Genomic DNA, 10,759 nt, shown 5'->3' with positions numbered 1-10,759 from the left:
ACTAGGGAGGCTGAGGCAGGAGAATCACTTGAACCCAGAAGGTGGAAATTACAGTGAGCCAAGATTGCACCACTGCACTCCAGCCTGGGTGACGGAGTGAGATTCTCTCTCAAGTTAAAAAAAAAAAAAAAAAGTGACTTGCAGATTAACTGGTCAAATTATAATCATTTTAATCTAAGTGAATTTTATCTAAATATGATTAATGTTTATTATTTAATAGTAAATGCTTAAGTAATATTTAATAAATAATAAAAATATTTTTTATCTAATCAAATCAGCTAAAAGTGTAAAATTTTTTCTTATATTTTATATTTTAATTTATACATAATGTTACATCTAAAAGGAATTTGTTAATAATTTTTTTTTCTCATAGTTTGAAATAGAACATAATGCCTTTTAATTCCCTCAAAGAAATTTTTCCAAAATGCTTGATAGTGTGAATTTAGGCCTAAAGAAAGGCAGAAAAGCTTCTAAACTCTGATTAAAGTCAGGAGAGCTTCTTTTTTATTGTCCCTTCCCACTTTTACTGGCTGTATCCATTGTTCCATTTTCATTCTCCCCTTCTGGAAAGCAGGAAAACAGTGCTTCTTTGTTGGCACTCAGGGAGACCAGGTTTAATTAAAGTCTGAAAAGCACATTTGAAAATGAGGAATGTTAAGCCAGAAATAATTTGTGAAGTGTTTTACCCCAATCTGCATATCACCAGTAGTTGAAAAATAAGAAAAAGTCAAAAAATTAAATAAATCAGGAAAATATGAAACCCAAGTCAGTTATCAACGACCATCAGGAATAGGATTCCCTGGGCACCACTTGGTGGGAAGAAACGTGAGGTCCTGTTGGCCTTTAGACTGTTGTTCTGGAATGTCCTATAGATGCTGCTTTGGAAAAAACAAATGTGGTCATCACATATAATTGAGTGAATTCTGCATAGACAGCACTAAAAATCATCATGAACAAATAGCTTCTGCACTCACATTATGTGCACGGTTCAGTTCAAGGCAGCATTCCATGCCACTCAGCCTTTTAAGGCAAGCCAGTAAGGTCGTTGTCTTGTATCATGTGCCATGTTTTCAGGAATGTCTATTTCTCCTTGTCCTCTTCTATATAAGAGGCTACAGGCCATTTCTTTGAAATGTGTTATCTAGTGCTCTTGTGTTTTTATTTTTGTTTTCTTTTTGGTTTTCTAATTGTTTTCCACATTTTATAGATTGTAAGCCTCAGCATTAATTTATCAAGCATAACATCCATTAGTGGGATTACCACTTGAGAACTGTCAATTTTTCAATAAATTCATCAAACAATCTGTTAATTGATGAGTTGGCAGCCATTGCTCTTGAAGTCATTGTAGTACTGAACCCATGAAACATGTTATTATTGGTTGAAATTTTTGATACATAGAGGTTGATAGTATTAGTTTCATATTTAATCACTGATATCAGCCGGGTGTGGTGGCTCACGCTTGTAATCCCAGCACTTTGGGAGGCTGAGGCAGGCAGATCATGAGGTCAGGAGTTTGAGACCAGCCTGAACAACACAGTGAAACCCGGTTTCTTTAAAAAATACAAAAATTAGCTGGGCATGGTGGTAGGCACCTGTAATCCCAACTACTCAGGAGGCTGAGGCAGGAGAATCACTTAAACCCGGGAGGTAGAGGTTGCAGTGAGCTGAGATCAGGCCACTGCACTCCAACCTGGGCAACAGAGCTAGACTCCATCTCAAAAATAAAATAAAATAAAGTAAAATAAAATAAAATTACTGGTATCTAGAGTATACTAGAGGGTCTTGGGAACTTGGTTTCTTGGTTTATGGGTCCTTTTTTGGGTATGACTTTCTTATTTTAAGAAGACTTTTTCTTTTTTTTTTTTCCTTATAGAGATAGGATCTTGCTATGTTGTCTGGGCTGGTCTCAAACTCTTGAACTCAAACAATCCTTCTGCTTCAGCCTCTCAAAGTGCTAGGATTATAGGCACTAGCTACTGTGCCCTGCCCTTATTTTAAGAACATTCTCTTGGCTGGTCCGAAGATATTGAGTTATCTTAATTGATTGTTCACAGTCAGTTACAGATTGAACTCCTTGTTCTACTCTTTCCCCCCTTCTCACTACTGCACTTGACTAGTCTTTAAAAAAAAAAAGAAAGAACATTCTCAACCTGTAGTTGGCAACTTTTCATTGGCAACATGTCCTTGTCTGCTATTCAGGACTTTAGTATCATGAAATTTAAGCAGGTACAGTATGTTTAAATTAACAGATATATCAAAAACCAAGAAATTAATTAGAAATAAAGGGCAGTCATGGATTGATATTTAGGTTATAAGAATTTGTTTCAAACAGAGACTAAGCTGTGCTTTAATTGTTCCCGAAATATCCTATGCAATAGTATTTGGCTTGAAAGGGAGAAGGCAGGAATAGGACTGAGCAACTGAAATTAAAGCGTAAGTTTTAGAAGCCCTTTACTCACCTAAATGGCTTCCACTTTATCCTTCCTTAAAGCCAAGGGAAAAAGGTTCTGAAAACTTAACTTGAGGGTTTTCTGTTTTTCTATTTTGCATTAAAATGTATCTCACTTTATTGTTCATATCTTAAGAAATGAATACAGCTCACATGAAACAGCCCTTCACAAATTATTTACCCTATGAGGAAAGAGAATCTTTCTAGTACATACAAATGCACACCTTATAGCAACTGATCTATTATCATATGCCTTAAGGACACTTAAAAAGTGTCAGCAAATGTCAACAAAATATTGATGGCAAAGATAATAAATAATGATATGCTGGCGAATTTGTGTAAGATCCTGGATAGTCTATCTGAATTCCACTTAGAATGAAAGAAGATAATATTATCCCTCCTTTTTAAATCTGCAAAAGAAAATCTTATAAAATGATTTATGAAATTCATAAAATTATGAAATGTTATGATCATTTTAAGCAATCAAAGGCAATTAACACTATTCTCATATTACTATGTACTTCCTGTATACACGAGAGACCATAAGTCTCTAAGAGGTTAGAAAAGAAGCAAGGACATCCCATGAGGCATAAATGTCATCAGAGATAGATTAGCAAGCTTCATAAAAACACAATTTCCATTTCTGCTCAAGGAACTCTTCTATCTATGATTGTGAAATTAAAAATGATTGTAAAGTTGACTGATGATTATGATTTATTAAAGTTAATTTACTTTTCATTGGTTGAATCTTTTTTTAAGGCTAAAATTTACTCATTTTTATATTCTAGTGAATTATCTCTCTAATAAAATAAATGACTAACAATTTACGTATAAAATCAAAGCCTTTATTTTTTAAAAAACTACAAGGAAACTCTTACTATGTTTTTCCCATTTAATAAATTGTGCCACAGGAAGGAAAGGAAGAAGAGTATCTCCCTGGTTTACAAAATAAATTGCTCCCTGATCACCAGGAAAAAATGAAAATGGAAATATGCAGTGTCAACAGTAGCAAGGATTAGTTTTAACAGAGACATGGAAAATCCTGGCTTATTATTTCTGGTTCTAGCACTGACCTGTCTCACAAAAATCCTAACCTCTCCCCACTCCATATCCTTGTCTCAATAGAATAGGGTTATTGCCACTTGTTCAGATGTAGTGGCATATGCTTAAGTCCTAGAAACACCAAGAAAATATTTCAAACAGGAACCATGGCAACCTGAGCAATGATAAGATTAACACATCTTGAACAAAAATGGAACTCCTCCTTTCAGCTTTTGGCCCTTGGAGGAAATATTTACATCTTGGATTTTGATCCTATGAATGCAAATACTGTCCAGTTATTTACAGGGTGTAATACATTTCATTTCCATTGTTATTTCAACCAAATAGGTTGGTGAATAGGAAAACAAACAATTGCACAAGCAACAGTGGGGAGGGAGTTTGAAAAAACATGATGTATTTCAGAAAGGATAAGAACTGCCTGGCCCAAGATTGGAGCTTCTCCAGGAGAGTAATAAGACATGAGGTTGAAAAAGCAGATTGGAGAGAGATTGCAAAGAGCCTTGACTGTCAACTTGATAATAGCAAAACTAGTGAAAGTTTACACAACACTAAGCATGTGTCAGGTATGACGCTTCGACTCCCCATGGGTTTTTTAATTCATTCTTCACAACCAGGGCTGCTAATCAGTTAGTATGCACCGTTAACCATGAGAACTATTATTCTTCTCTTTTCACAGAATTTGGAAAACTTAGATAACTTGGCCAACCTAATATAGCTGGTACTCTGATCCTATAAGCTGAGCTCTTAGACTGCCAGGAGTTTGGGTTTTATTCTACAGGTATGGGAAGTTTTTTTTAAAAGAAAGTTTATTTTTTTTTTTTATTTTTTTTAGACAGAGTCTTGTTCTTTTTCACTCAGGCTGGAGTGCACTGGCACGATCTTGGCTCACTACAACCTCCAGCTCCTGGGTTCAAGCGATTCTCCTGCCTCAGCCTCCTGAGTAGTTGGGATTACAGGCACATGCCCCCACACCCGGCTAATTTTTGTATTTTCAGTACAGACGCGGTTTCACCATGTTGGGCAGGCTGGTCTCGAACTCCTGACCTCATCATCCTCTCACCTTGGCCACCTTGCTGGGCCTCATGTTGAAATTTAATTGCTACTAGAGGCGGGACTCTTAAAAGGTGATTAGGTCATGCGGGGCTCCACCCTTAGGAACACACTAATGTTGTTATGGGAATGGGTTTCTGGTTAAAGTGAGTTTATTCCCTTCTTCCCCTTTCTTGCTCTCTTGTGCCCTCTTACCCTTCCACTTTTCCCTGTGAGATGACACAGCAAGAAGGCCAGTACAATATGCCAGCCTCACATTCTTGGATGTACCAACCTCCAAAGCCATGAGCTAAATATATTGCTATTGTTTATAAATTATCTAGTCTGTGGTATTCTGTTATAGTAACACAAAATGGGTAAGATAGAAAATTGTTATGGAGAAATGGGGGCTGTTGCTATAACAAATACCTGAAAATGTGGAAGCAGTTTGAATTGGTAATGGGTAGAGACTGGAAGAATTTAGAGGAAAAGGCTAGAAAAAGCTTTGTCTTGAACAGAGCATTTAAAGCAATTCTGGTGAAAGCTCAGAAGACAAGAAATGTAGGAAAGGTCTGGACTTTTTTTTAGAGATAAGTTGTCAAGATCAGAATGTTGGCAGAAATATGGATGGTAAAGGCTGAAACTGAGGAACAAGTATTTGAAAATAGAGTAAAGGCCGTCCTTGTTATAAATTGGTAAGGAACTTGGCTGAATTTTATATATGCCCTAAGCCTTTATGGAAGGTGGAATATAAGAGTGATAAACTAAGATACATGGTGGAAGAAATTTCTAATTAAAACATTGAAGGAGGTATGAGCCTACTTTTGTGGGGTTTTTTTGTTTTTTTGTTTTTTTTTTGAGATAGAGTTTTGCCCAGGCTGCAGTGCAATGGTACAATTTCGGCTCACCGCAAACTCCGCCTCCTGGGTTCAAGTGATTCTCCTGCCTCAGCCTCCTGAGTAGCTGGGATTGCAGGCATGCACCACCACGCCTGGCTAATTTTGAATTTTTAGTAGAGACAGGGTTTCTGCATATTGGTCAGGCTGGCCTCGAGCTCCCAACCTCAGGTGATCTGGCAGCCTCGGCTTCCCAAAATGCTGGGATTACAGGCGTGAGCCACGGCGCCCAGCCAGGAGTGAGTTCCTGATAAAAGCATGTTTGGTCCCCTCTTGTCCTCTCTTCCTCTCTTGCCCATCCATGCTCCAGCAAAGGATGACATAGCTTGAAGCCCACTTGGCTTCAGACTTCTCATCCTCCAGAAATGTAAGAAATAAATTTTCTTTGTAAACTACCCAGTCTGTGATATTCTGTTATAGCAACACAAAACAGACTGACACCAGCAGAATTTCTACAAGATCTTTTTTTTTTTTTTTTTGGCTTCCATTGCAATCTTATTTTGGCTTTTGACCTTTGCATCTAGAATACACTTGGCCTTGCTCCAGAGAACATGCCATCCTGGCCTGACATACTTCACCTTCCCAACTTCTGTCTTCTTTGTTTGTGAGCTACCCACTCGGAAGTGTCCCTGACTTGCCTCCCTTGTCTTTGCTCCTCCTAGTGTGTTTTGCTTTATTTTGTTTTGTTTTGTTGATGCATGGGCCGTGACAGAAATCTACTGAGGTGAAGGGGAGTTGAGGAGAGACTCATTGTTTTCAGCAAGATGTGTAGTTATTGAGGAGAAATTAGAAGGCATCAACTAATGTGATAGGAACCGCATTCCTACCACATGAAATGAGACAGATTTTTAAATATTGCTAAGCAGTATAAGTATTCAGGCAAAGACTGACAACTAAATATGTGGTGGGCTCTAATTAGATGGTTCTTCATTTATTTCTAGGAAAAGGACTGAAGAAAACAGACAGTGAGATTGATCCAAAAACTCCCATGTATATACAAACACATGAAAAATGTCACCAAAATGTTAATGACAGTTACATTACACTTGCATCAGGGATGGGATTTCTGGTGAGTTTTTACTTTCTTCTTTATAAATTTATGAATTGTTTAGATTTTTAAAATATGAAAATACATATAATTAGGAAAATAAACTATTTTCACTGAGAGAGAGGAAAGTTTATGAATAAAGAAAGAGGAAAAAAAAGAGATCCAAGACTGAGGATAGGCACAATAAGCCCTTCAATCAAGGATTCAAGAAAATGAAAATAGAGGTAAAGGTGGATTAGATTATACTGCACAGGCAATGAGATATTAGCAATAGAAACTGATGGACTGAAAAATCTGGGAATCTGACTGTCCCAGTCATGGGAACCGCTAAGTTGTATAACATTTTTGTTGTTGTTTTCGAGACAGAGTCCCACTCTGTTGCCCAGGCTGGAGTGCAGTGGCACAATCTTGGCTCACTGCAACCTCCGCTTGCCAGGTTCAAGCAATTCTCCTGCTTCTGCCGCCTGAGTAGCTGGGACTACAGGCATGCACCACCATGCCCAGCTGATTTTTGTAGTTTTAGTAGAGACAGGGTTTCACCATGTTGGCCAGGCTGGTCTCGAACTGCTGACCTCAAGTGATCCACCCACCTCAGCCTCCCGCAGTGCTGAGATTACACGCTTGAGCCACTGTGCCCAGCCTAACACATTTATGTGAACTAAAAAAAAGACACCCCTTGCCAGGCTTGGTGGCTCATGCCTGTAATCCCAGAACTTTGGGAGGCTGAGGTGGGCAGATCACCTGAGGTCAGGAGTTCAAGACCAGCCTGGCCAACATGATGAAATGCCCTCTCTACTAAAAATACAAAGAAATGGCTGAGCATGGTGGCTCAAGCCTGTAATCCCAGCACTTTGGGAGGCCGAGGTGGGCAGATCACGAGGTCAAGAGATTGAGATCAGTCTAACCAACATGGTGAAACCCTGTCTCTACTAAAAGTACAAAAATTAGCTGGGTGTGGTGGCGCACGCCTGTAGTCTCAGCTACTGGGGAGGTTGAGGCAGGAGAACCACTTGAACCAGGGAGGCGGAGGTTGCAGTCAACCAAGATTGCGCCATTGTACTCTGGCCTGGTAACAGAGCGAGACACTGTCTCAAAAATGAACAAACAAGCTAACAAATTAGCTGATCATGGTGGCACATCTGTAATCTCAGCCACTTGGGAGGCTGAGGCAGGAGGACCTCTTGAACCTGGGAGGTGGAAGTTGCAGTGAGCCAAGATTTCGCCACTGCACTCCAGCCTGGGCAACAGAGTGATACTCTGTCTCAAAAAAACAAAACAAAACAAAAAACAAAAAACATCTCCATCAGTCACCACTCGACTCATTGGCCTGATACCTTTGTGCAGTGCATGACATCTACACGTGCACAAGGTGGTACTGGATGCAGTGAGGAAGACAAAAAGTCTGGCAGGAATGTGAGAGACTGTGAAGAATTGGCTCAATATGATGATGAAGTTCAGAGAGCTAAATGAAGTTCTGAGAAGTCAGTGTTTTAAATGGCTTAGTCATATGGATGTGAGAGACTCCCAGGGATATACCAGTTATCTTTTGCTGCATAACAAACCATCCTGAAATTTAGTGGCACAAAATAACATTTTATTGCACTCATGAATTGTGGAGTCAGGAAATTGGGTGGAGCAGCAGAAAGGGCTGGCTTATCTCTGCTTTATGATATCTGGGTCCTCCACTAGAGTGGCGTGAATGGTTGAGATGGCTGAGATACCTTTACTAGGACCATGTGTCTGAGGCCTCCTTTCCTCTTTTTGGGACATCTAATAAGCCTAAGAAGTCTAAGTTGTCTTGTTAACTCAGGTATAGTGCCTGGGCTGGGATGGCTGGAATGACTGAGGGCTGGCCAGCCTCGCTCTGTTTCTCTCCATCTACAAAGGTGGTCTCATGGTGGCCACAGTTCTTACATGGTAGCTGGTTTCCCCCAGAGTGCAAGAGAATCCCAACAGACAGCATGCACATGGGTATAAGGAGAAGGTGCAAGTCTTCTTATGACTGTCTTACAAGTCACAGTGTTACTTCTGCCACATGTCTAGTAAGTCACCAAGACTATTCCAGATTCAGGAAGAGGATAGGAACAGATTGATCTCTTTCTCAATATAAAAAATACTAGGAGAATACATGAAGAAAAAGAATTAATTGTGGCCATCTTGAAACAAGCAACCAAACTGGTGCTGATAGGAATTATCCAGAAAGGTAGGAGTGGATTTTTGGGATTGATCCAGAGGGAATGAGGAGTTTAGCCTCTAAAAAATGGCAAGATTCTGTACAATGTGCACTATTCAGCTAACAGGTACACTGAAAGCCCAGACATCACCACTGTACAGTTCATCCATGTACCACCCAGAATCACTTGTACCTTTATAAAAGCTATTGAAATTTAAAGAAATTTTTTTTAGTGGCAAGAATTTTAAACGTAGGAAAGCTGAGAGAGGCTGGTAAATCGGTGGCTTGAATGTTGCTTCCGAGTCTTCTTACTCTCCAGCCTTACTGTGGTTTGGGTATGGTGATATGGTGTGTTTGTTCCCACGAAATCTCCTGTTGGAATCGAATCCCCAAGGTAGCAGTGTTGGGAGGTGAGGCTTAGTGGGAGGTGTTTGGGTCATGGGGGTGGGTCGCTCATGAATGGCTTACTGGTGAGTTCTCCTTCTTACAAGCCTGGGGCAATGGATAAGTTCCTGAGAGAGCAAGTTGTTATAAAGCCAGGATGCCCCTCGGATTTGGTCTCTCTTCTCATGTGCCCACTTTCCCTTTGACCTCCTCTACCATGTTTCGATGCAGCACAAAAGCCGTCACCAACAGCTAAGCAGACGCTAGGGCCATGCCTCTTGTACAGCTTGCAGAACCATGAGCTAAATAAACCTTTTTAGAATAAACTACTCAGTCTCAGGTATTCCTTTTAGAAACTCAAAATGGACTAAGACAAGCCCTCTTTAACTTCATGCTTCCATCAGGCTGAGTCACTTCTGGTTTCCTACATTAGATTATGTTCCTGGCTGGGCGCGGTGGCTCAAGCCTGTAATCCCAGCACTTTGGGAGGCCGAGGCGGGTGGCTCACGAAGTCAAGAGATCGAGACCATCCTGGTCAACATGGTGAAACCCTATCTCTACTAAAACTACAAAAAAATTAGCTGGGCATGGTGGCGCGTGCCTATAGTCCTAGCTACTCAGGAGGCTGAGGCAGGAGAATTGCCTGAACCCAGGAGGCGGAGGTTGCGGTGAGCCGAGATCGCGCCATTGCACTCCAGCCTGGGTAACAAGAGCGAAACTCCATCTCAAAAAAAAAAAAATGATTATGTTCCTAATTAATTTAGCCAAGAGTATTGTGCTCCATTGGGTTCTTCAAGAAGTAGGCCCCATGAAAGGATTAGGCATACAAGAGGCTCATCCGGAGAAACGCCTCTGAGGGATTAAGAGGAGGTAAAAAGAGAAGGCAAGGAGAGCTTTCAAACCATAGGCAAATCTGATGCTTGTGAAGAAGAAGGGCAAGGAAAGAGAATTGAAGAGGAGTCTCACATGCGCGATAAGTTTTTAAAGTTTCAGCAAGGTTATAGGGAGTCCTTGAGCCAAAGTTGCCCATTAAAGGAGTCCTTCATCTTGCAGGAATGGGCCTGCATTAGTCTCCTGCCATGCTCAGTCACAGACTCAGAGCATCCCCTGAGAAGGATGGCCTTGGCATGAACTCAGGGCTGGGTCCCCACTGGCGGCAGCAGCTGCGGCCATCAGTCAGTTGTGCTCGCTGAAGCAGGAGATCTGAGCAGTGTATTATAATGACCATTTCAAACACAGAATCTTAGCAGATAAGAAATTGCCTCATGGAGAGGGTATAAATGGCCTCTCTGCATACACTGTATACCATGATGCTCTGTATCAATTAGGATTGCTTTTAGCTGCAAGTAATAGAACATTTAGTCAAAAGTGGCTCAGATGAACGGGCACACCTTTTTTCCACAGTTTAGTGATAAACAGTTGAGGGCCTGGATTCTGCAGCTCAACCATGACAAGATTTTCCCCTTATACTTGCTTCTTCGTAGTTGCATGATGTCTGTGGCATCTCTAAATGTCATATCCACACTGAAAGCAGGAAGGAATGGCAGCTCATACCTGTAATCCCAGCAGTTTGGGAGGCCGAGCAGGCAGATCACCTGAGGTCAGGAGTTTGATACCAGACTGGGCAACATGGTGAAACCGTGTCTCTACTAAAAGTGCAAAAATTAGCTGGGTGTGGTGGCATGCACCTGTAATCGCAGCTATTCAGGAGGCTGAGG

General features: G+C 40.7%; 1 long non-coding RNA gene across 1 annotated transcript; it reads left to right on the top strand.

Moving 5' to 3' along the window:
• Nucleotides 1-2,138: 2,138 nt before the first annotated feature.
• LOC108309590 lies at nucleotides 2,139-4,352 on the top strand. The gene is made up of 3 exons (XR_001827404.2): nucleotides 2,139-2,226; nucleotides 3,914-4,074; nucleotides 4,188-4,352. It is a non-coding gene; the product is annotated as an uncharacterized LOC108309590 (long non-coding RNA).
• Nucleotides 4,353-10,759: the final 6,407 nt, after the last annotated feature.

Source organism: Cebus imitator, unplaced genomic scaffold (genome assembly GCF_001604975.1).
Source record: "Cebus imitator isolate Cc_AM_T3 unplaced genomic scaffold, Cebus_imitator-1.0 Scaffold94, whole genome shotgun sequence".
Classification (NCBI taxonomy): Eukaryota; Metazoa; Chordata; class Mammalia; order Primates; family Cebidae; genus Cebus; species Cebus imitator.
This window is presented reverse-complemented; position numbering and strand designations above follow the sequence as displayed.